Here is a 25,759-nt window from a genome sequence, read left to right as displayed (position 1 = left end):
AATACATATATTCATATTCCTTATTTTGAAATCATACATGATTAAACTTATAAATATTTACCTAGTTATTTCATTTGTGTCTACTCTGCAGGTAAAGAATTATAAAACCTTGACACAAAATTCAGAATTGTTCATCTTTGAAATTAAGTGGATATGTATGCTAAAATCCTATAAATCTCATTCCTTCAAAGAAATTGAGCAAGAAATTCTTCCTGGCAAATACCATTGCCAATTGGTATATGTTATGACATATGTATGCTGCTGCTAAGTCGCGTCAGTCATGTCCGACTCTGTGAGACCCCGTAGACGGCAGCCCACCAGGCTTCCCTGTCCCTGGGATTCTCAAGGCAAGAACACTGGAGTAGGTTGCCATTTCCTTCTCCAATGCATGAAAGTGAAAAGTGAAAGTGAAGTCGCTCAGTCGTGTCCGATTCTTAGCGACCCCATGGACTGCAGCCTACCAGGCTCCTCCATCCATGGGATTTCCCAGGCAAGAGTACTGGAGTGGGGTGCCATTGACATATGTATATACAATGTTTATTGCACAAGTGCTCTCATGGATAAAATGAGTTGTGTTCTAAAAGTTTATATGTACTTTAATTGTGTGGAACTTTTAATTTAATCCCCAATACCTTGTTATAAAGCGAGCTTAAGTTGTCAACTAGTTTTTAAAATAACTCTAATAACTAAATGACAGAAAAGAATAACTTTTTTGAATGATATTATTTGGGGAACAGAGCTCCCTGTCTAACCAATCGATGAAGTCACCAGTCATGAACAACCTGGTAATCCCTCCGAGTAGGTGGTTACAGTACATAGAATGATTGGAAGACCAGTGATCAAGATGCTTTCTTGCAGGTGTCAGGACTGACTAAATTATTGCCTTTCTCAAGGTTCTTCATTTTTGTTTTCTTTTACTTGTCTTTGATTTGGTTATTTTAATTTTGTTGATTTTCATACTTTTAGCACAATGCAAGATGTCAAAGAGAAACGAGTCTGACAGAGAGAAGAGGAAATAACTTAATTCAGCCAGATGGAAATGTCCAAGACTGCAGAAGTTCAAAATAAGAGAAGCTTTTCTCAATCATGAATGGAAACCATGATGGAGAGAATTTTCAAATTTTAGAAAGGCAAAGGAAGATGATATATTGCATCTATATGGGTAACGATTATAAACATTGCCATATATTTTTCAAGTTTTTTTCCTAGGCATTTTTAATAATGTCACATATTTGAATGATGTCATGCATTTCATTTTACAATGTTTCTTTTCACTTCTTTCATTTTTATCTTTTCAGTATTTTACTTTTTAAAGTAATTTTTTTTTCAGGTCTTGGCCAGCCTGCATACCATAACTTCATCTACAGGCCACATCAACCATATATTCTCATAGTTACTCCCTCAAACTTGTCAACTATTGGAAAGTTTCGCCAATTTTAATATCAAATTCAAATATCTCTTTTAGCCACTGCCTCTATGACTTCCAAATTTTGTTTCCCATGGACCTTTCTTGTCTAAAAAGTGACTCCAATTCTACCCCTCAAGTCCTCTCCAATTAGATGCAGAGCAGTGATAACTCAAAATGTGATCTCCAACCAGCAACAACAACTCCTGAGAACCGGTCAGAGATCCATTACTTCCGTCCCCACCCCAGACCTACTGAATCAGAAAAGGAGATCCAGCCATCTGTGTTTTAACAAGCAATTTAACAATTTGAATTGTTTTTCAAATAATTCTGATTCGGGTTTAGCAACCACCTGAGTAGATTTTACTTTCATCCACCATGTTTGAGGTACATGACAAGGCATGGGAGACAAGGCTGCGAGTAAATAGGTAAGCAGGTCTACTCTCTGCCCCGGGTGGTAGTGGTGTAGTAGCTTAGTCCTGTTGGATTCTTGTGACCGCATCGACTATAGCCCACCAGGCTCGTCCATGGGATTCTCCAGGCAAGAATCCTGGAGTGGACTGCCATTTCCTTCTCTAATTCTTTGCACTTAGGGCAGTTAAAAATACAAAGGAGTAATGACAATTAACTATAGGGTGTGGAGGAAGCATAAACCTAAAAGATTACAGGTATTAACCAGATTGGGGGTGCGGTGGGGATTGGGGGGCGTCTAGTGGTTTTCTTGATTTGGAGGTTTATTTTTTGTTTCTTAAATAAAGCCCCTGGCTTCTGTGTGGCAAAAGGATGGGGTAGAGGTGAGACACAAGGTAGGGAGGTTAGTTAGGAGGCTTCTGCAGTTAACAGGTGAGAGATGGAGGCTTGGATAACAGCCATGGATCATGCGAGGGAGACAAGTAGGCAAAGCAGCCTGTGATGGGGGCTTGGGGAACACAGTCCAGCTCTCCAGAGGCCTCAGCATTTGCTCTGGGCAGGGGAGTGAGAGCTCCTCCCCCCAGCCAGCTCGGTGTCCAAGGGATGTCTCTAGGGCTTATGGGGTCTCTGTGGCATCTCAGAAGGGCACCCACTTGGTTGAGGCAGTTGTTCCTCAAGGAAGTAACATCTAGGCAACCAAACAAAAGCCCTGTTGGGCAGTGAACAGCTTGAGCTGTCCAAGCTCTGTCCCTGCACACAGTGCGGAGCCTGAAACTGTAAGCCCCCAGGGCAGACAAGGAGGGGCCCCAGTCAGGAGGACTCGGGCCCCTTGCAGGGTCCTTCTTGGCCCCTCTTCTCAGAAAAGTCTGGATCAGATTCCAGGCCCTTCCTCCCTGGGGTCCCAGGTCCCCACTCCAGTCTCTTTATCCCTCCACCGGAAAGCTCCATTTTCCTCTTTTCTTCCACAAAACACCTTAATGGTCCATTATAACCTGAGCCCAAATCATTAGCTAATGAAAAACTGGCTCCCACTTTCTCTAAGGCCACAGGGGGTGTGTGGGAAGGGGTGGGGGAGGAGGCTGGGAGGGAGGCAGCCCCCCGGCACACTGGTTTAGTTCCAATGTTAATGAAGCAAAGAAGAGGAGGTGAAGCCCACACTTCAGTCTCTGTGTTATAACTGTTTGATAATTTACTGTTTTTTTCTGCCATGAGGCACATCTGTGTGTGATAGATTGGATGCCAGAGGTGAAGAAGCTGGAGTAAAAGATGTCTCCCAAGTCTCTGGCTTAGAGAATTGAATAGACTCCTACATTTGAAATTCCAAAAGATGTTCATTAAACACTGAGCAGGGTTCCTGGTGAAAACGACAAACCCCTGCCTCCGGGGCAAAGGAAAAGAAGGAAATTCCTAAGGAAAGAAAATCCAGTAGTTCAGCTTGAGGAGGCAGACAATTGAAGGTGCCCACACCCCACTCCAGTACTCTTGCCTGGAAAATCCATGGATGGAGGAGCCTGGTAGGCTGCGATCTATGGGGTCGCTAAGAGTCGGACACGACTGAGTGACTTCACTTTCATGCTTTGGAGAAGGAAATGGCAACCCACTCCAGTGTTCTTGCCTGGAGAATCCCAGGGACGGGGGAGCCTGGTGGGCTGCCGTCTATGGGGTCGCACAGAGTCGGACACGACTGAAGTGACTTAGCAGCACAAGGCCAATGGGATCAAGAGTCAGCTGTTCTAGAGGAAGGCTGGGTTGTGAGTATGGGTTTAGGATTTATCAGCACAGAGAGGTTAACTGAGGTCATGGGAGTGGATGAGATCAACTGCAAGTGTCTATAAAGTAAGAAGAAAACCGAGCCTAGGCTCCAAACAAGGGAGTCACCAGTAACAGTCCAGGTTAATTGTCCTCATGCCAGAATCAGGATTTCAAAGTGCCACAGGAGAAAATCACAGACCTGGGCTGGTAGTTTCCACAAGGTGTTCCACCACTTCCACCGTGCCCTGAAATCACTATTTCCCCAGACAGTTCACTCTCCTGCTCTCACTGGGATCTTTCTCAGAGTTTTCTCCCGGTCCTCCTGCTGCCATCCTGCCACTTACCTAGGCATCTTCAGCAGAGCTCCTAACCTACATCACACATGTAACAGCAACCGCTGAAGAGGAAATCCTCTAATCTTCTAACACCAAACTTACAGAAGGTCTTCCCTACAGGCTCACCCACCCCTTTTTCTATCACAGTGGAATGCATATGTCCTTCCCTGCACCTGGGCTCAGAATCCTGAGACTAGCTCACCTTTCCTGATCTCTTAACTCGAGATTATCCCTGCTCTTTCAGGTATTTTCTACTTCTCTGGCTACTAATTCCTTCCGTAACACATTCAAATAAATTTCTGTCTCCCACTAAAAACAAACAAACTCAAATCTCCCTTATTCTCTTTTATTTCTGTCTTCTCTTTTACAGTCACACTTTTTGAAAGAAGATCACCATTGACATTCTTACTGCTAAAATCAGGAGCAATTTCTCATCCATATTCTACTTGACCTTTCACTTCCATTTGACACTTGTGTTGTGGTCCATGCATGGGTTGGAAAAGAATTTCCAGACATGAGACAGAATGAGAGGGAAATAAAGTTTATTAGAGTGGGAGACGCTGTTAGAACAGCGGGCCAGCTCAAGGGAGAACCAACGTTGAACAGGGGTTCTTAGTCCACTTTTATACCCAGCTTACAAGGAGTGGGATAGGGGTCTTGCTGGTCATTTGCTGATTGGATGAGGCACGGATACTGGGTAAGGCAAATACCTTCTTCCTATGTGGGGTAGGAGGTGAGACAGGTTATACTGCTCAGGAGGAACAGAAATCTGTTAATAGTTACAACATGGGGAAGGGAAGGACGATAAGGGTCTGGTTTTTCCGTTCCTGCATTCCAAGACCCTCCTTGGTTTTATCTGCTCTTTCGTCCTTGGGTCACCACAACTTGTTCCTGTGTGCCCTGTTTCATGAAATACTTTCACCTTGAGGCAGGAGGTGGATGAGCACACCCCACCCCACCACACACACCCAGGGTAAAGCAATTTAAGATTTATTCCCTGTGGATCAAAACTCCAAGACCAGAATACCTGACCACACATGTGCAGAAAGGCTCCTTGGAGGCCAAAGGGTAGTTATGTCAAGGGATGTTCTACTCTTTTCGGTAAAATCCATCCTGGCTAAGAGAGGCCTGCGTACACATGGAAGGATCCTGAGATATACCAAATAGGATTGTGAACCAGACAAGTCAAAATGATTGGCCAAAGGAAACCTGGAAGGAATGCCCCGTAAAAGTGAGTCAAACTGTCATGAGGATGAGATTCAGCAACTCTCTGTCCTGGAGTCTAGTTGTGCATCCGTCCACAAGTACTGTATTTTTTTCCTCCTCTTAATAAATAGTTTGTTTCACTACTTTCCATCTTTGTGAGAATTCTTTTCTGGAAAGCTGAAGGGCCAGAGTCCATGTCACTGACCACTGGTCTAGTGGCTAGGATCTGGTACTTTCACGGCCATGACCCAGCCTCAATCTCTGGTTGGGAACCCAAGCCAGGCTCCAAGCTGTTGCAGGTTGAGGCCGCCTGAGATCAACCTGGCTTCCATAATGTCAGCAGTCTTCTGGTTTCTCTCCTATCTCTCTGCCCTCTTAATTTGCTTTCTGAGGCTCCTCTTTCTCTTTGGTTAAAGCAATGCCTCAGACAAACTGTTTTTGAGTAAATGAGAAGCTTTCAAAAAATTCAACTGAAGGAGTCATTTTGGTTGAGACATTTTATAAGAAAAAATGAATGATTCACCAACCATGCTTAGAATGGATACAAAAAGAAAAGAAAAAAAAAAAGAACATCTGGTTAAAGATTATTAGGCTAGTCAATCAGCTGGATGGGTAACCCTAGCTTCCCAGAAGGAGTTCTCAGTCTTATTAAAGTCTGTCAGAAAACTGTTCACGCACTTTATCAGGAATGCTAATTGCTTCCCAGAAGGGGTTGTAAATTACATCACACAAAAAAATTTCTGTCCCACACCAGCTTTGAGTTAATTTGCTTTCTCCCTTTCAGTCTCCTAAATGTTGGTTTTCCTTAGGGTTCTCTCCTAAGTCCGACTCTATTCTCATTCTACAGGTATCTCTTAGTGTTCTCACCTGCTCTCATGACCACCCCCCAAAACATACATGTGTATTTGTGTCTTCAACAACTTTTCTGAACACCCCGGGTACTGGACTCCCCACAGGTGATTCAAACTTGGTGTACCCCAAAAATGAACTTATTTTCCCTCCTACTTCATGATTCCTCATCTGTCCCAGATCTCAATTAGCGGCACCACCGTCCACAGCTGCCCAAACTGGGAGTCAGAACATCATCCTTAGCTCTTGCTTTTCCTTGACATCTCCTCCACCATCACCACCACTAATCCATTCTATCACCAGACCACATCTACGTCAGGTTTCTCTCTCCATCCCTAAAGCCACTACCATCATCTCAGTGACTTAAACCACCACCTGTCTGTCTGCAGTCCTGTCCTCTTCTAATTCATTCTCTATTCAATAGTCAGTGTGATCTTTTAAAGCAAAAATATGATCACAGCATTCTCATTAACACCATTAATTGCCATTTTTTTCTTTGTTTATTCTTAAGGATAGAATGTGTCATCAACATAACTACTTACTTTTGCTAGTTCTCCTTCCAAAACCTCCCCCTGCTTCCATGGCTTGTCAGTAGTAGTATCTTCAGTAGTAGTATCCATTCAGAACCTTTGAAAATCTTAGCCCTAAACTCAGAACATTCTTCCCTATCTACCACCACTTCTTTTGGCTCTAATTCACTCAAGTTCTACCAAAGAGACTTATCTTATCTCCCTAACCCCCACCTTTTTCTAAGGTTCCATGACACTCAGTATTATCATTATATTATTGCTTCTCTCACTGTTTTGTCATTTTTTTTTACCCCTCACTAGACTATCTGTGATTCAATGACTTTGTCAATTATTCTCTCCATTATGTTTCTAGTACTGGGCCTAACAGCTGGTAGGCAGTTAATAAATGTTTTTAATGCAATGGATGAATGATCAATATATTTGTGTAATTAAATAGCCTCCAAAGCACCATTTAAAAAAACAGATAATGTTCATTCTTATTTTCTAATGCTGAAAGTATTAAATATTATGTTTCAGAGAAGACAAAATTAAAATTGAAATCACCAAAAAGCTATTACTCAAAGATAATGACCACTAAAATTTTGATGTATATTTTTACTGCCTTTTGTATATTTGTGTGTGGGTATCTTAATAGACATACATAGTTTAGACAAATGAGGTCATACTGTATTTCTATTTTCTGACAATATTTTACTTAGTTTATCCATATAGTTGGAGGTTTATGTTATTTCTGTGTTTTTACTAATAGAAAGAGTACATTAGTGAATATCCTTATATCCTTATAGTTCTATAATCCATGATTAGGAAGTTGAAGTTTTATTGACAGTATAATATTTACCATATACAGGAAATTTGAATGATTCCTGATTCTTTAATGTTGTACATTTATGTTTTTCTAAATCCATACTTCTACAAATAAGGCTGTAAATATTTCTATGCATAAATTTTTGTTTACCTACTTTACCATTCTTGGGATAGATTTTGAAGTAAATTACTAGGTCAAAAGTTTTAAGGCTTCAGATTCATTGTGCCAAATTGCTTTCAATGAAACAGGTTGTAATTTAGATTCACCATTGTTAATGATTGGGGACTTGCTGCTGCTGCTGCTAAGTCGCTTCAGTCGTGTCCAACTCTGTGCGACCTCATAGAAGGCAGCCCACCAGGTTCCCCCGTCCCTGGGATTCTCCAGGCAAGAACACTGGAGTGGGTTGCCATTTCCTTCTCCAATGCATGAAAGTGAAAAGTGAAAAGTGAAAGTGAAGTCGCTCAGTAGTGCCGACTCTTAGCGACTCCATGGACTGTAGCCTACCAGGCTTCTCTGTCCACGGGATTTTCCAGGCAAGAGTACTGGAACGGGTTGCCATTTCCTTCTCCAAGGGACTTGCTGAGTATTTGCCAATTATTCAGCATAGAGCTAGACTCTGTGGAGGGTGAGCAGTATGCTCTCAAAGAGACATGTATGGAAAGCTCCATGGGCTTCCCCGGTGGCTCAGCAGTAAAAGAATCCTCCTGAAATGCAGGAGACATGGGTTCAATCCCCGAGTCAGGAAGATCCTCTGGAGGAGGAAATGGCAACCCACTCCAGTATTCTTGCCAGGAAAATCCCATGGACAGAGGAGCCTGGTGGGCTTCAGTCCATAGGGTTGCAAAGAGTTGGACACAACTGAGCATGCACACATAATACCAACAGAAGCAATAAAGGTAATCTGACCACATATAAAAATGCCACAATAACTTGTAGGTAATCTAAACAATGCTGAAATAGGTTAAGCAGGTTTCATAAATGAAGTAGAATAATTAAGAACAAAAGAAGTAGGAAGAAAGAAATGGAGATTGTGGGGAAGATGCCAGGAGAATCTGCACAGGGAGCAGGAAAGAGGAAAAGAAACAATTATTGAATGTTTTCTGTGCATGTGCCAGGCACTGCACTAAGCATTTCACACCTAATATCACATTTTCTTCTCACAACAACCTGAGAAGTAGGAATTATTATTTTCATCCAGATCCAGATCTAAATGATGTGAAAAACTGACATTCAGGGGGATTAACTAATTTGCCAAAGATCATAAAGCTTCTGAGAGGTGGCACCAGGAACTGCTTGAACCCAAGCAGTCTGCCTCCAGAGTTCACGCTTTTAAGTGTATGACTCAACTAACTCATTACAAACTCAGAATCAAGTACCCAGTCAGAAATTGTACTGTGATTTAGTATCAGGGACGTGAGTCAGTTCACGCTCACTAGATTGAGAAAGAAAATGAGGGCAGAAAGGATTCTACATGCTAAGACTTATTTCAGACAGTAGAGATGTAAAAAGTTACTTATTAAAATATGTGGCACAGACTTAAATGTAAAATTATAAAACTTTGAGAAAAAAATACAGGAAAAAATTTGGGGATCTATGGCTAGACAAAGAGTTCTTACACTTGACACCAATAGCAGAATCCATATAAGGAAAAACTGGTAGATATGGGTCTCTCAAAATTAAATGTTTTCTTTCCAAAAGTCCCTGTTAAGAGAATGAAATATCAAGCTATAGGCTGAGGAAAATATTTGCAAACCACATATTCAACAAAGAATTAGTATCTAGAATATATGGAGAACACTTAAAACTCAACAATTTGAAAAAAATCAAACAATTCAATTAGGAAATGGGCTAAAACCATGAACACATTTCCCGAAGAGGATATACAGATGGCAAATAAGCATTTGAAAAGATGCTCAATATAATTAGCCATCAGGAAAATAATGCAGATTTAAACCACAAAGAGGTATCACTACACTACTATCAAAATGACTAAAATTTAAAAAAAAAATAGTGGCAACACCAAATGCTGGCAAGGATGTGGAGAAACTAAATTGCTCATACATTGCTTGTGGGAATGTAAAGTGGTCCAGCCACTCCTGAAAACTGTTTGGCAGTTTCTTTTAAGACTAAACATGCAACTACCACAAGGCCCAGCAATTGCACTCTTGGGCATTTAGCCTAGAGAAATGAAAACTTATGTTCACATGAAAGCCTGTACACAAATGTTCCTAGCAGCTTTACTCATAGTAGCCAAGAACTGGAAACAACCCAGATGTCTTTCAATGAGTGAATAGTAAACAAACAGCAGTACATCCATACCATGAAATATTACTCAGCAGTTAAAAAAAGAAAAAAACTATTGATACATACACGAAGCTTCAAGAATTTATACTGAGTTTAAAAAGCCAATACAAAAGAGTTATTCACTGTATGATTCAATTCACATATCATTCTTGAAATGACAACATATAAGAATAGAGAACAGATTAGTGATTACCAAGTGATAATGAGGAGGTCAGGGAAGGAGGGAAGCCTATGTGACCATAAAAGGGCAACATGAGGGATCCTTCTGGTGATGAAAACCTTATAGAACTTGACTGTATCAATGCCAATCATATTTTACAAGAATGTCTCCCATAAAATGTTACTATTGTGGGATACTGGGTAAAGGGTACATAGGATGTCCCAGCAGTATTTCTTATAACCGTACGTGAATCTACAATTATCTCAAAATGGAAAGTTTAATTTAAAAAAAAATAGGCAATCGGAAAAGAATTTAAACACTAACATATTCCTAGAAAGTAGCCTAAAAGGTAGAGAAATCTCCCAATGTCATTCAACAGAGCCACAGGAATGAAAAATTCATGTGGCCTAAGCTGATGCAGATGTGTAAGTCCCTACGATTTCTGCTCTCCTGCAGGAAGGCTCACCTTTTCAGTACCAGTACAAACAAAAGGCTAAGCAGGCTTGCAAGGGTAGCAAGAGAAAAGAAGTATTGAAAATACTGTAAAAAGGAAAAAAGGAGTGGCTCTTCCTAGAGCCCTTTATAAATATTCTCTGTCACCTGGCTTTCTGTTTTCCATCTAAATGGCCAAGAAGAATTAATGACTATGCCCTTTCTATGGTAGAGACTCACCAGGACCCTGAGGGCAGGGGAAGAATTTGAGTCTTGCCTCACATCAGCCAGATCTTACCTAATCTCTCACACATATTTCTCCACTCCAGCCCCAAGGCTTCGCCCTCGAAGCCCTTCCCACCCTACCAGAGGCCTGTTCCCCTAGCAGCTCCACTGCCCAGAATAGAGCATCCATGTAGACATCTCATATATCACTCACTGACTTCTAATCATGGGTCGAGCCCACTAGGTCACTCTGTAACATTCATCTTAGTTTTAAAAACATGAGAGGGACATTGTTGGCAAAAATCCAGGAGTAATGAATTCTATGTTCTAGAAACAGAGAAACTGAACTATTTCAATTTGAAAGTAAGAGCTGGCAGGAAACCAACAGAAGCAAAGTCCTCTGGGGAGGAAACGGGGGGAGGGAGCAAGCTGGTGAGTTAACTTGTAGGCCTGTAAGGTGGGCAGATCTCTTTAAAAAGCAAACAAAGCAGTTTTAGACTTGAGAGACTTAATTGGCATCCAAGGCCAAGAATATGAATAATGTTACATAAAAACCTTGCTCAAGTGAGAATTCTGCAATCGAAGCATTCTGACTGTAATAGGTAAAGTTTAAGGGAGAGGAATATAGAAAAAGATGTTTATTTTTCCAGTCATATAACATATGGGCTTCCCTGTTGGCTCAGTGATAAAGAATCCGCCTGCAATGCAAGAGATGCGGGTTCAATCCCTCAGTTGGGAAGATCCCCTGGAGAAGGAAATGGCAACCTACTCTAGTATTCTTCCCTGAAAAAATTCCATAGACAGAGGGGCCTGGCAGGCTAAAGTCCCTGGGGCTGCAAAGAGTCAGACACAACTGAGCAACTAAACAACAACAATTATAACATACACCATTCATGGTATAAAGATTTAAATCTCATCTTTTTTCTTCATCATCATGGCAAGAAAAGTTTGATGCTTTTCAGAATTTCAAGGTCTAAGAAAATAGGCTGGTTTTGTAGGTTACAGACAGTGCCAGGATACTAGGATGCATTTGTTCTTCCCTCCATTAAATGAGAAACTTCATGTATGGACAAGGGAAAGTTAGAGAATCAATAATAGCTCAGGGACCTCCCTAGTGGTCCAGTGGCTACCAGTCCATGCTCCCAGTGCAGGGGACCTGGTTTCGATCCCTGGTCAGGAAACTAGGTCCCTTAAGCCACAATTAAGAAGTTCACATGCCTCAGCCAAAAAAGATCCCATGTGCAAAGACTGAATATTCCTCGTGGCACAGCTAACACTGGCACAGCCATATATATATATATATATATATATATATATACACATATATATAATTTATTTAAATATATATTAAATAAAATATATATATATAATGGCTTAACAGCAATTCCAGATCACTTTAGTAATGACAGACAGAAATAGAATTCATAGAAAATTAAAAATCTATTTTTTTATGGCTCTTTTCAGTTTATTGCATGAAGGAGTTACACTAGTCCAAGTTAAAAGCAGACCCCAAATGGTTACATTATACAAGCTGTGAGGTTTTTAAACTTGTGACAAAGGACAGAAGGGAAATTGTACTCATTACAAGGAAATCCTCACTTAAGCTTCAGTGAGCCAAAAGCACTTAAAACCCATGAACCTTCAGCTGGTCGTCCTTAGGCAGTCCAGTCTCTACCAGGAACTGGCATATGTTCTTGTGCTGGTCACCCTGTAGCTGAATTACTTCTCCATATTCTGGATGCTCAATTCCAGTACTATTGCAGGCAAATTTCTTCTTAAATGCCTTCACTGGTTTTTTTTTTTTTATCGTAATCATCAGCGATCCCTTGGATAGTAGTGAGGGTCTTCCTGCCATTTCTCTGTTGAATTCTTATATGGATATAATCCTCAGTGCCAGCAGGATGCAGATCATCACCCTTACTTGCATCAACAAAGGGGTCGAACGAATGGAGGTTCTGGATAGCAGACATATGATACGATTCCTTTCCTCGGTGGAAAGGGCCAGCAGAAGGCAGAGGCGGGAGAAGGTGGGCAGGTGGGGGGCAGAGCGCGGGGAAGCCAGGGGGCTCGACGGGGAGGCTGCTGAGTCCCTGGTGATGGCTCAGTGACTGGGCAAATCTATTTGTTTTAACCCTTTCCCTTTCTTATACCCTCCTCTGTCCACCTAAAATATTAGCAGTGAAATGAAAGAAAGGCACACAGGCAGAAAAACAACAACGCAAGAGCCTGGGGAAACTATATCTATGTTATATTCTTTCAAATTACAACAGCCGTTATAAGTATCATTGGATAGACAGAGATTTATGTAAAAATGCCCATTTCTGGGTTATTAATTTTATTATAGCAAAGAAGGGAAACAATGTAATGTCCAAAAATAGGAAAATATTTAAGCATTTTATGGTATGTTGATAGGGTGGAATGTTTTGCAGCCATTAAAAGAAGTCATAATTTCAGATAGCAAAAATTAAAGAGTGAATACCTACCAATCGTGGGAATAAGGAGGAAAGGGGACTCTCATACAATGCCAGTAGAAAAGTGAATTGTTACAGCCTTTTAGGAAAGTAACCTGGCAACATGTATTAAAATTAAAAAATACACTGTCCAGACAAAGACCCTGATGTAGGTAAAGAGTATTTGAAAACACAAAAGCAAAAGCAGGTAAGGACTATGCCACGGAATCCTCTTATACAAACATGGGATGCTTTTCATGGAAGTAATCCCAACTGAAAAAGCCTACTTCCAACTCCCTGACCACTCATCAAGTCTCTGGGGTCTACCCTGTGGGATCCTCAAGGCTTGCATTTCCCTTTAATCCCAGACCTCCGGGTAATACCATCTCTCACTTGGCAACCACTCAGCCATGTGCAGGGACCACCCATATTGTACAGTCACCTAGATGCTTCGCTTGCTTTGCTCGCTTCCTCCCACCCACAACATATTAACTGCCAAGTCTGGTTAACTTCAAGTTATTTTCTTGGGCTCCAAAATCACTCCAGTGACTGCAGCCATAAAATTTAAAGACGCTTGCTCCTTGAAAGAAAAACTGTGACAAACCTAGATGGCGTATTAAAAAGCAGAGACATTACTTTGCTGACAAAGGTCCGTATAGTCAAAGCTATGACTTTTCCAGTAGTCAAGTATGGATGTAAGAGTTGGACCATAAAGAAGGCTGAGCGCCGAAGAACTGACGATTTTGAGCTGTGGTGCTACAGAGGGCTCTTGAGAGTCCTTTGGACAGCAAGGAAATCCAACTAGTCAATCCTAAAGGAAATTAGTCCTGAATATTCATTGGAAGGACTGATGGTGAAGCTCCAATCCTTTGGCCACCTGATGCAAAGAGCCGACTCATTGGAAAAGACCCTGATGTTGGTAGATTGAGGGCAGGAAGAAAAGGGGGCAACAGAGGATGAGATGGTTGGATGACATCATTATTTCAATGGACATGAGTTTGAGCAAGCTCCAGGAGATTGTGAAGGACAGGGAAGCCTGGTGTGCTGCAGTCCGTGGAATTGCAGAGCTGGACATGACTGAGCAATTGAACAACAACTGGTTAACTTTGAATTTGCAATATGTCTCCCACTTGTTCCTTCCTCCTCTTCCCATACCATCTATCCTGACTCAAGATGGTATTTCCTATCACTTGAATTATCCAATAGTAAAACTGGTGTTCCTTCCTCCTTAGCCCTGCTGGCCCCAGTTTATTTAGCACGCTGTGACCAGAGCAATCCTCCATGAAACTCTGACCATGATACTCTCCTGCATACAGCACTCTGTGCCTCCTCTGTGGGTAGAGGGCAAACCTCAGCATCCTCAGCAGAGCACTCCACCTCCTCAAGCACCTGGCTCGAAACAGGACCTGAACTTGTAGCCCCAGTGCCTTTGTGTGTTGAATGGTATACTTAGTTGAATAGTATCCCCTCAAATTCATGTCCACCTGGACCCTCAGAGTGTGGCCTTTGTGGATGTAATTAGTTTAGATGAGATCTTGCTGGATAGTTGGGGCTCTAAATAAAACGACTGGTGTCCTAATGTGAAGGACACATGAAGACACAGAGAGACATACAGAAGGAAGACGGCCACGTGAAGATGGAGGCAGAAATGAGAGTGATGCAGCTACGAGCCAGGGAATGCCAAGGCTTGCCAGCAACCACCAGAAGCTAGAAAGAGTCAAGGAAGTAATCTTTTCTAGACTCTTCAGTAGGAGCATGTCGCTGCGGACACCTTGGTTGCGGACTTGTACCTCCCAGAACTGTGAGAGAACACACTGTTGTTTTAAGCCACCAGGTTTTGATAATTCATTACAGCAGCAATAGGAAACTAACACAATTCATTAGGAGAATTGCAAAAAAAAAAAAGACAATGACAACAAAATCCAAAAAACTCAATTTAGCTGAAGGGAAAAGAAATTTATCAGAAAGGTATTACTATATCTCAAGGATCCCAAGAACAGAAATGCAGTTGAACCACAGGAATGTCCAAAATCTGAGACACAACGGTCACCAGGATTCCCGGTCTGTGATGTTTTTCCCCTCTGTATGCCCTCCATTTCTTTTTCTTACTCTTCCTTTCTCTTTTCCTCTTTTCTTTCTCTTCTCAAGGTCATAGTCATCGAGAGCTCCAAAACTTAACTTCTGTTAACCAAGAGAAAGTGACTACTTTTTTGCTTAGTTTCAGTTCAAAATTCCCAAGGAAGAACTGAGTGGCCTGTTGAGTAAAAATTCCACCAACATTCAGCAACTAATATTATATGGTCAGAAGATGATTCTTACAGAAACCATGTGATCACACGGTACCAAGAAGATGATTTTTATAGAAATACAACTAGGAGGGGGAAGGAAAAAGGAACCATTTGTGTCCTTTGATATTCATGCTTCTTTTTTCCTGGAAGTCATTTTTTATTCTTTATCTCTGCTTGCTGAAACTGCACACACCTTTCAAACTCTGGCTTAAATGTCACCTTTTCCACAAAATGTGTTAATCTCAGCCACTAGACTACGAACTCTCAAAGCAGGATAGGAGTGGGGAGGAGCACCCTGCACTGCTGAAGGGCAGAGGAGGGCGGAAGCAGGGTGGTGGGGAGGGCAAGAGGAGGCCTCCGGGAGAATTTGGGATTGAGAGGTTGTGGTGATTCCTTAGTCAGCAGGAGTGGACGCTAAAACTGGTGGGAAGGCCAGCAGGGCCAGGCACTGGACAGGTGCCACTCTGAAGATCAGGCCATCCTCTGTCAGACAGCAGCCCTTACTCTGGCACTTGGCACTTCCAAGGCTCTTCTCAGGCATCCAGATGCCGTCTCAGGCAAAGAGCATGAACTGGGAGTTGAACTTTGATGGAAGACACAAAAATACAACTAATGGAAAATTTAAGAGTGCTCCTGTCCACAACCTAGCTGGGTAGGAGGTTCAGGCATAAGATCAGTTACAGTAAATTTAAAACTTCAATATTACAACCAAAAGCTACATGTGAGTCTGTGCTATAACCCATACTAATCAATGTTTGGCTATATTTTTGTTTTATAAGTCATATTATGACAATGTGGTGAACTTGCAGCTTTTATGTCTAGGACTTGCTGATGTGCTTTTTTTTTTTTTTTAACTGTACTCATTGCTTAATACAGCCACAATTAGTCCTGCAGGTCAGTTAGAAGTCCCTTGGACAATCAAAGAGCAAGTTAATAAAGACCAGTATGCCATGTGCTCAGCTTTTTTGGAGAAAGAAAGAATCATGCTGTGACTTGGAATTAAGGCTAGTGTGGCACTTATTACATGCAAGAGCTCAAGGAGGTGGGAGGGGGAACAGACAGTACCGACAGAGGTCTGGCTCCTTGCCCCCCTCCGCACCCTCGGGCCCAGGCAGAGAAGAGTTCTTAACTGTGGACCAACTCAGTCATCAGGCCAGAGCACGAGTCAGGCCCATGCTTCTCCAGGCAGGGTTGACCCATCAGTCAAAATCTCTCTTCCCCTGCTTCCCCACCTGCCATCCAAGTAAATCTATTTACTCAAGGTGAACTTTAATGCATTCAAAGAAAAGTATTCAAAAGTTACTTTGGTTTTGAAAAATTAATGCTTGCCTTTACAAAATCAAAATCCAAGGAGATATTTATGTTAGCTTATACTGGTGGCTCAGAGGGTAAAGCGTCTGCCTGCAATGCAGCAGACCCGAGTTCGATCCCTGGGTTGGGAAGATCCCCTGGAGAAGGAAATGGCAACCCACTCCAGTATTCTTGCCTGGAGAATCCCATGGACAGAGGAGCCTGGCGGGCTACAGTCCACGGGGTCACAAAGAGTTGGACGCAACTGAGCGACTTCACACACACACACATATATAGATTTATAAACTTTTATAGATAGTTAAATTTAAACAATCCCTTCTAAAGGGACTTTTGATTAATAGTTGGTCACATTAAATGGTTGGTCATTAATTAATCTATTTAAAAAATTTATAACTTTATAAATATTAATATATATAAATATATATATTAAGTTCTTCTGTTGAATGACCAAAAATTCAACTGAAACCAAAAAACACTTTCAAGTACTTAAGTAATTTACATATATCTAATAAATTAATCTTATAAATATGTTAATTTTAAGTTCTTTTAAATGTCTAATGTTGCATTTACATTTGAAACATTTCCACTTAAAATCACAAATGCAAATCAATTACTTAGTTACACCTTTTAAATAAGCATTACACATATAACGTGTTATTATTCTATTAGATCTTCTAAACATTATAAAAACTTAAAATACTAAATATACAGAATCCTTTACACAAAAATACTAATACCATGTGTTTCATTTTTAGTACATTTCTATATTTAATTGTAAGCTTTCCCAATGTTTTAAAAAATGCTTATTGCTTAAAAAAATGTTTATCTTCTCAAATTCTTTTGACGACATTCTAAAGCTGGTTGAATTGCATATAAGGTCTGGAGCCATAAATATCTAGGGGAATTTTTCTCATATAACACCACAAAGAAGAGTCCCTTTATACTCTTAATATATCATAAACTACAAAACCAGAAAAGGGACTTGACACCCTCCAATGATGCTACCCTCCTGTTAGTCACTCCCCTGTGTAGATACTTCTACTCTGAATGAGCCTGACCTGTAATCAATAGGATACTGTGGAAACAATGGAGAATGACTTCTGAAGCTAGGTCATAAAAGACATTGCTTCCTCTACCTTGCACACTGCTGGATTGTTTATTGTGGAGGAAGCCAGCTACTCATGCAGCCCAGGGAGAGGTCTATGTGGTGAGGAACTGAGTCCTCCTACCAACAGCTAGAATTAAATTGCCATGTTTATGAATCTGGGAAACAGCTACTCTAGCCCCAGTGAAGCCTTCAAATAACTGTAGTCCTGCCGAACATACTGACTGCGACGTTAGGAGATATCCAGACTCGAAACTGAGCAGTCTCACCCTACCGTGTGGTCCTGGTGTGGAACCTGGTCTCAGTCTCAGCCTTGCTGGACCAAGGAATCCTCAAAGTGAGAGCTTTGAACCGTCATAAAAATATGTAAGCAAGATTCCAATGTCCTGCACACTGAAGAAATGTACTTACTGAGGAGTGGGTAGAAGGTAATGGGGGTAAAATACCACTTGCTACTCATAAATCTAAGTCAGAAGAACATACCAAGGAAGAAAAGCCAGATCCTGAGAAGGCAGAGGAAAACATAAAGACAAACTTTCAAGTGAAGGAAAGTGCTAGTTGCTCTGTGGTATCCAACTACAGCCTGCCAGGCTCCTCTGTCCACAGGATTTTCCAGATAAGAATACTGGAGTGGGTAGCCATTCCCTTCTCCGGGTGATCTTTCCAATCCAAGGACTGAACCCGCATCTCCTGAACTGCAGGCAGATCCCTTATGGTCTGAGCCACCAAAGAAGCGCATATCAAGTGAGGTAAGTAACACCCTCTTCTAACAACACAAGAGAAGACTCTACACATGGACATCACCAGATGGTCAAAACATAAATCAGATTGATTATATTCTTCACAGCCAAAGATGGAGAAGCTCTATACAGTCAGCAAAAACAAGACCAGCAGCTGACTGTGGCTCAGATCATGAACTCCTTATTGCCAAACTCAGACTTAAATTGAAGAAAGTAGGGAAAACTACTAGACCATTCGGGTATGATCTAAATCAAATCCCCAACAATTATACAGTGAAAGTGACAAATAGATTCAAGGGATTAGATCTAATAGACAGAGTGCCTGAAGAATTATGGACAGAGGTTTGTAACACTGTAGAGGAGGTGGTGATCAAGGCCATCCCCAAGAAAATGAAATGCAGAAAGGCAAAATGGTTGTCTGAGGAGGCCTTACAAATAGCTGAGAAAAGAAGAGAAGCTAAAGACAAAGGAGAAAAGGGAAGATATACCCATTTAAATGCAGAGTTCCAAAGAATAGCAAGGAGAGAGATAAGAAAGCCTTACTCAGTGATCAATGCCGAGAAATAGAGGAAAACAATAGAATGGGAAAGACTAGAGATCTCTTCAAGAAAATTAGAGATACAAGGAATATTTCGTGCAAAAATGGGCACAATAAAGGACAGAAATGGTATGGACCTAACAGAAGCAGAAGAGATAAAGAAGAGGTGGCAAAAATACACAGAAGAACTATATAAAAATGATCTTCATGACCCAGATAACCACGATGGTGTGATCACTCACCTAGAGCCAGACATCCTGGAATGCGAAGTCAAGTGGGCCTTGGGAAGCATTACTATGAACAAAGCTATGGAGGTGATAGAATTCCAGTTGAGTTATTTCAAATCTTAAAAGATGATGCTGTGAAGTGCTGCACTCAATATGCCAGCAAATTTGGAAAACTTAGCAGTGGCCACAGGACTGGAAAAGGTCACTTTTCATTCCAATCCCAAAGAAGGGCAATGCTAAAGAATGTTCAAACTACCACACAATTGCACTCATCTCACACACTAGCAATGTAATGTTCAAAATTCTCCAAGCCAGACTTCTACAGTATGTGAACCATGAAATTCCAGATGTTCAAGCTGGATTTAGAAAAGGCAGAGGAACCAGAGACCTACTAGCCAACATCTGCTGGATCACCGAAAAAGCAAGAGAATTCCAGAGAAACATCAACTTCTGCTTCATTGATTACACCAAAGCCTTTGACTCTGTAGCTCACAACAAAGTGGAAAATTCTTCAAGAGATGGGAATGCCAGACTAGCTTACCTGCCTCATGAGAAATCTGAATGCAGGTCAAGAAGCAAAAGTTAGAACTGGACATGGAACAACAGACTGGTTCCGAACTGGGAAAGGATTACATCAAGGCTATATACTGTCACCCTGCTTATTTAACTTATATGCAGAGCATATCGTGCGAAATGCCAGACTGGATGAAGCAGAAGCTGGAATCAAGATTGCCAGGAGAAATATCAATAACTTCAAATACGCAGATGATACCACCTTTATGGCAGAAAGTGAAGAGGAACTGAAGAACCTTTTGATGAAAGTGAAAGAGGAGAGTGAAAAGGCTGGCTTAAGACTCAACATTCAAAAAACTAAGATCATGGCATCTGGTCCCATCACTTCATAGCAAATAGATGGGAGAAACAATGGCAACAGTGACAGACTTTATCTTTGGGGCTCCGAAATCACTGCAGATGGTGACTGCAACCATGAAATTAAAAGACGCTCGCTCCTTGCAAGAAAAGCTATGACCAACATAGACAGCATATTAAAAAGCAGAGACATTACTTTGCCAACAAAGGTCCATCTAGTCAAAGCTATGGTTTTTCCAGTAGTCACATATGAATGTGAGAGTTGGACTATAAAGAAAGCTGAGCACTGAAGAACTGATGCTTTTTGAACTGTGGTGTTAGAGAAGACGCTTTAGAGTCCCTTAGACTGCAAGGAGATCCAACCAGTCCATCCTAAAGGAAATCAGTCCTGAATATTCATTGGAAGGACTGATGTTGAAGATGAAACTCCAATACTTTGGCCACCTGATGCAAAGAACTGACTCATTGGAAAAGACCCTGATGCTGGGAAAGACTGAAGGCAGGAAGAGAAGGGGATGAGAGAGGATGAGATGGTTTGATGGTATCACTGACATGATGGACATGAGTTTGAGCAAGCTCCAGGAGTTGGTGATGGATAGGGAAGCCTGGTGTGCTGCAGTCCATGGGGTCGCAAAGAGTTGGACACAACTGAGGGTCTGAACTAAAGTCATCTATAATAAAAATGTAAAGTCTGATTGAATCAAACACTGATGCCTGCCAAGGAATGGGAGATGAAAATGTTGAGATAACAGGGGATGATGGATCAGGCAAATGATAAAAATGTGGTTGCCATTGAGGCCCTAAATGATGGTGAGCTACAGAAAGCCATTGACTTGTTTACAGATGCCGTTATGCTGAATCTTCTCTGTATGCCAAGAGAGCCAGAGTCTTCATCAAATTACAGAAGTCAAATGCTACCATCTGAAACTTTGACAGAGATACTGAAATAAATCCTGATTCAGCTCAGCCTTACAAGTGGGCAGGAAAAGCACATGTACCTCTGGGCCACTGGGTAGAAGCAGTCCATGGTCCTGCCCTTGACCGTAAACTAGATTACAATGTTAGTGTAATGCTGAAAGAAGTTCAACCAAGGGCCCAGAAAACTGCTGAACAACAGAGAAAGTCTGAGTGAAACCATGAAGACCAAAGGCTCAAAGAAAAAATGGAAAGGGTTAAGAAGGCTTGGGAGAAACAGAGAAGACCCCAGAAGGAGGGAGAAATCAGAAGACAAACAGGAGCTCAATATAGCTATTTTTCAGGTGGCTTTCCCTGGGCAACACCTGCTAATTTTCCTGGAAGAATGCCTGGAATGGGATGGGGTATGCCTGGAATGGCAGGAATGCTTGGGCTCAATGAAATTACTAGTGATCCAGAGGTTCTTACGGACATGCAGGTTTTAGAAGTTATGACGGCCTTCTAGGATGTGATCCAGAGCTTCAATATGTTGAAATATCAGAGCAGCCCAAAAGTTGTGAGTCTCATCTGTAAATCGTCAGCCAAATTTGGAGGGCAAGCCTAAGGCCCTTCTGACAAATAAAGCCCATGCTGAAGGAAAAGCAACTGAGATCACCTAATGGATGTCACAGTAAAACAATCCAGTGTACTTCTGACCTGCTGACGAAGGAAAAGCTATGGTGCTCTGAAGATAGTCTCTCTCCCTCTGTCCCAAATGAAGCTGAAACAATTTTCAGTGGTTTGCCATTAAAACAATCATTCAGATAATACTTTCCTACTGGGAATCAAAAACTTTAAACATTTTTAAAACCTGAAAAATATTAAAACAAGAACAACTATTAAGCAGCCCTTTCCACTGAAAAACAAAACCCACTAAGCTGATCCCAAATTCTTGATCCATAAACACTGTGTAAGATAATAAACATTTATATTCTTATTAATTTAAATTTGGGGGTAATTTGTTATATAGCAGTAGATAGCTTACAAGGAATGGCCATATTAGCCCATATCCCTAAATCCAAATCATATCATTATCTAATTTTCAAGCCTGATTGGTTCTTATAAACCTCCAGTCAAGTGATTATACCACTGGCTTGGATTAAAACTATTTATTGTTTCGCTTCATCCTGAAGTTTTTTTCCTGTCTTTTCTATGTGTTGGGTCCACAATGATAGAGAAACACTAAAATATATCTAATCCCCCTTCTCATAAGTCTGTTACTGACTCTATCACAACCTCAAGGAACTGCATTCTACCGCCACCTACGATCACAGCATTCTCCACTTGACCAGATTGAAAGCTCCTTTTTAACTGCACCACGCAGTTTGCCACAGCAAGTGTCACAGTGGTAAAGATGCAGGTTCAACCCCTGGGTCAGGAAGCTCTCCTAGAGAAGGAAATAGCAACCCACTCCAGTATTCTTGCCTGGAAAATTCCATGGATAGAGGAGCCTGGTGGGCTACAGTCCACTGGGTTGCAAAGAATCGGACATGACTGAGCAGCTGAGCACAGCACGTAACGTGCAGGATCTTAGTTCCCCAAGCAGGGACTGAATACACACCCCTACAGTGGGAGCAGGGTCTTAACCCCTGGGCCACCAGAGAAGTCCTGAAAGTTTATATTTTAACAGTAAAAGATGGAAGCATATTTTCTAGCAGTCCACTACTAAAATATCCACAAAGTCTAATAAACATCTCAGACTTAACATGGTTTAAAAGAGCTTTTGATTTTCCTCTCCCCTACCCTACTCATCCCAGTCTTCAACAGCTCCGTCAGTGACATCATCAACCACCCAGATGCTTATACCAAAACCTTAAGTCACTCTTGATTCCTCTCTCCTTCTCACAAAATCGACAATGCGGTTCCCACAGATTCTACCTCCAGAACATATCCTGAACTTGCTGACTTTTCTTCATCTCCATAGCCTGTCTCCATTCCATCTCCTATCTTTCATCTACATCTTAGCCTAGGCTATGCCATCATCTTTCACCAGAACACTGCAAAGAGCCTCCTAATTACAACCCTTGTTGCTTTTGTCTATAAACATTCACATACAGGTCTTTTTGTGACACAGTTTATTTCTCTTGGTAAACATCTACATGTGAGATTGGTGAACCATATGGTAAGCGCCTGTTTAATTTTATCAGAAACTACTTAACTAATTTCCATTTTGCACTCCCACCAGTAACATCTGGGAGTCCCAGTTGTTCTTTATCCTCTCCAGCACCTGGCATTTTTTAAGTCATTCTAGAAGGTGTGTAGTAGTTCTTTTTTTTTGAATTGGTATAAAATCCATGTACAATGAAATGCACAGATCCTAAGTGCACAATTCAAAGGAGTTTTGATAAACATGTATACTCATGTAATCAAAATACACATTTCCATTACCCTAATAAATTCTCTACTAAACCTCTTCCCGTCGTCTCTAGCCCCTAGAGGCAGCCTCTTCTGATTGCTATCACCACAGATTAGTTTTACCTTTTCCTAAACCTCATAAGAGGATTAGTGTAGTATATACTGTTTTGTGTCTGCCTGAGTTTGCTCGGTATAATGGTTTTGAGGTCCATCCATGTTATTGCGGTAGTTCTTTGTGTTTATTGCTGAGTGGTATTTTACTGTATGGACACATCACAGTTTATTTATCCATTCACCTTTTGATAGACATTTGGGTTGTTTCCAGCGACTCCATTCCTAGGTATTTACCCAGGAGAAATGAAAGCATATGTCCACAAAAAGACAATAATCGCCTGCTTTCTCTCTTGATCCTCTATAGTCCCTTCTCCATGTAGCATCTAGGGGGATCTTTTAAATAAATTACTCAAATCCCATCTCTCTTCTGCTAAATAGCCCTAGTGACTCCCCATTCCACTTTAGAAGAAAATACAAACTCCCTACCACGGCTTGTGAATCCCAGATATCACCAATCCTCAACCCAGGCTGCACAGAGGCCTCTGTGAACTTCTGTCGCTTGGGCTCCACCTCAGATCAAGTGAATCAATCTCTGGAGGAGGGATCCCAACATTTTTGAAGCTCCCCAGGACACTCTCACAGGCCCCCAGGTGGCCAGGCCTTGCCAGGTGATCTGGCCCATGGCTTTCCTGCTTTATCTCACACCGCTCTCCCCCTCAGGTGCCGCACTCCAGCCACGCTGGCCTCCTTTCAGCCCTGTGAACACAGGGATTTTATCCCTACCTCCGGGGCTCTGTACTAGTTTGTCTTCTGCCTGGAATGTTCTTTAGATCTTAGTGTAACTGGTTCTTTCTTGTGATTCAGGTCTCAGCTGAAATGTCACCTGCTTAGAGGAGCTTTTCCTGCCCACTCAACCCAAAGGAGCCACTCTGCAGCGTGTCACTTGTTCAAATACTCTAGATCACATTTATGTCGAACAGTGCCCTGTCCATGCATTTTTCTTTGTGTTTATTGTCTGTCTACCCCGTCTAGACTATAAATCCCATGAGAATAAGGACTTTGCCTGCCTTATTCTCCACAGTACCCTTAGTATTTATAATCATGCCTGGCATACAATGAAAGTTTCAGAAATATTTGTTGGAACCAGGAAAGAGTATAAGTACAAAATGTACATATTACCTGGGAGGGAGGGCAAAATCCACAGGGGTCTCCTTTCTTTCTCTCCCCAGCTGTTAGCATGGGATCATCGATTTACAGGAAAACAGACTCCAGCAGAAGGGAATTAAACCCAGATACTAGATTTCATTAGGTCCTAAAAGGCAGAGAGACTGTTTCTGGCTTCAAGTATCTTAACTTCAGTCCTAACCTGACGCTGTACACATTATAGATACTCAATGAATTCATTTCTATTAGCAGTGAAGTGACTGTGCTCTGTTTTGAGGGTCTAGAGGGATGTGGGAGAGAGGCATGGGAGGTAGAGCATTCGAGCCGGGATTAGCGAACCATGAGAAAAGGAGACAGAAGTATATTTATGCCTTTATCCTCACTTTAAGGAGCTGTCACCAACTCAAAGCATGAAATTCAGTTTAATCTATCCCAGCCAATTGGATTTTAAAACACTATCCTATTCTATATGTAGTTTCTCTTTGTAAGCAAGGCAATATGTTAAAACAAAGTTTTAAAGAAATTTAAAAAGAAAGGAGAGAAAAAGAAGAGTGATCCAGAGAAGAAGAGAGAAGGCAGTAGGGAAGAATTTAGGAACATCTTCTTTGTGCTACACACAGTACTAGGCATGTTCAGGCATTTACTTATTTATCACAACCCTATGTGAAATAAATATGGAGACAGAATGAAGCATAGATAAACGTAACTTACCACTTAACTGTTAAAGTACTAGACAAAAATAAACAAGATATATATATCAAATATGCAGATGACATTAACAATGGAAATGTCACCTAATGTAAGCAAAATAGATCAAAGATTCAAATTACTCTTACAAGGCTAGTGGTTAGCGACAATGTAGTACATAAATTAAATCTTGCCACTAGCTACACAGGTACAGAAAGATGGAGACCTCGTCTGACCGGAGTTTGTGTAAAAACATCTTGTGGATTTAGTTGACTGCTAGTTTAATATAAGCCAATAGTAGATGCTAAAAATATGAATAGGATAACCCTTAAGTATTGCATGAGAGTCCTTATCTTAAGCGACTTCTTTTCAGTATTTATCGCTGGAGATATTTTTTTAAATTCTCTTCTCTCCTGACTTCTGTTACATCTGATTATTTTTCCATCTCTGAAGCAGATCCTCATTAATACAATGCTAATAAGACAATAGCCCTCATTTAATAAGGGTTCTGTGCCAACTACACAATTACTATATTTAATCCTCCCTCTTAATAGCACTAATGAAATAGGCATAATTATTTCTGCCATCTTTTAGATGAGAAG

The 25,759-nt window shown here is 41.2% G+C and overlaps 2 pseudogenes; one reads left to right on the top strand and one right to left on the bottom strand.

Moving 5' to 3' along the window:
- Positions 1-11,863: 11,863 nt before the first annotated feature.
- Positions 11,864-12,384, bottom strand: LOC102281199 (eukaryotic translation initiation factor 1 pseudogene; annotated as a pseudogene).
- A 5,546-nt stretch (positions 12,385-17,930) lies between these two features.
- Positions 17,931-21,462, top strand: LOC102271986 (hsc70-interacting protein pseudogene; annotated as a pseudogene).
- The last annotated feature ends 4,297 nt before the right edge of the window (positions 21,463-25,759 follow it).

This window comes from Bos mutus, chromosome 17, assembly GCF_027580195.1.
Source record: "Bos mutus isolate GX-2022 chromosome 17, NWIPB_WYAK_1.1, whole genome shotgun sequence".
NCBI classification, from domain to species: Eukaryota; Metazoa; Chordata; class Mammalia; order Artiodactyla; family Bovidae; genus Bos; species Bos mutus.
This window is presented reverse-complemented; position numbering and strand designations above follow the sequence as displayed.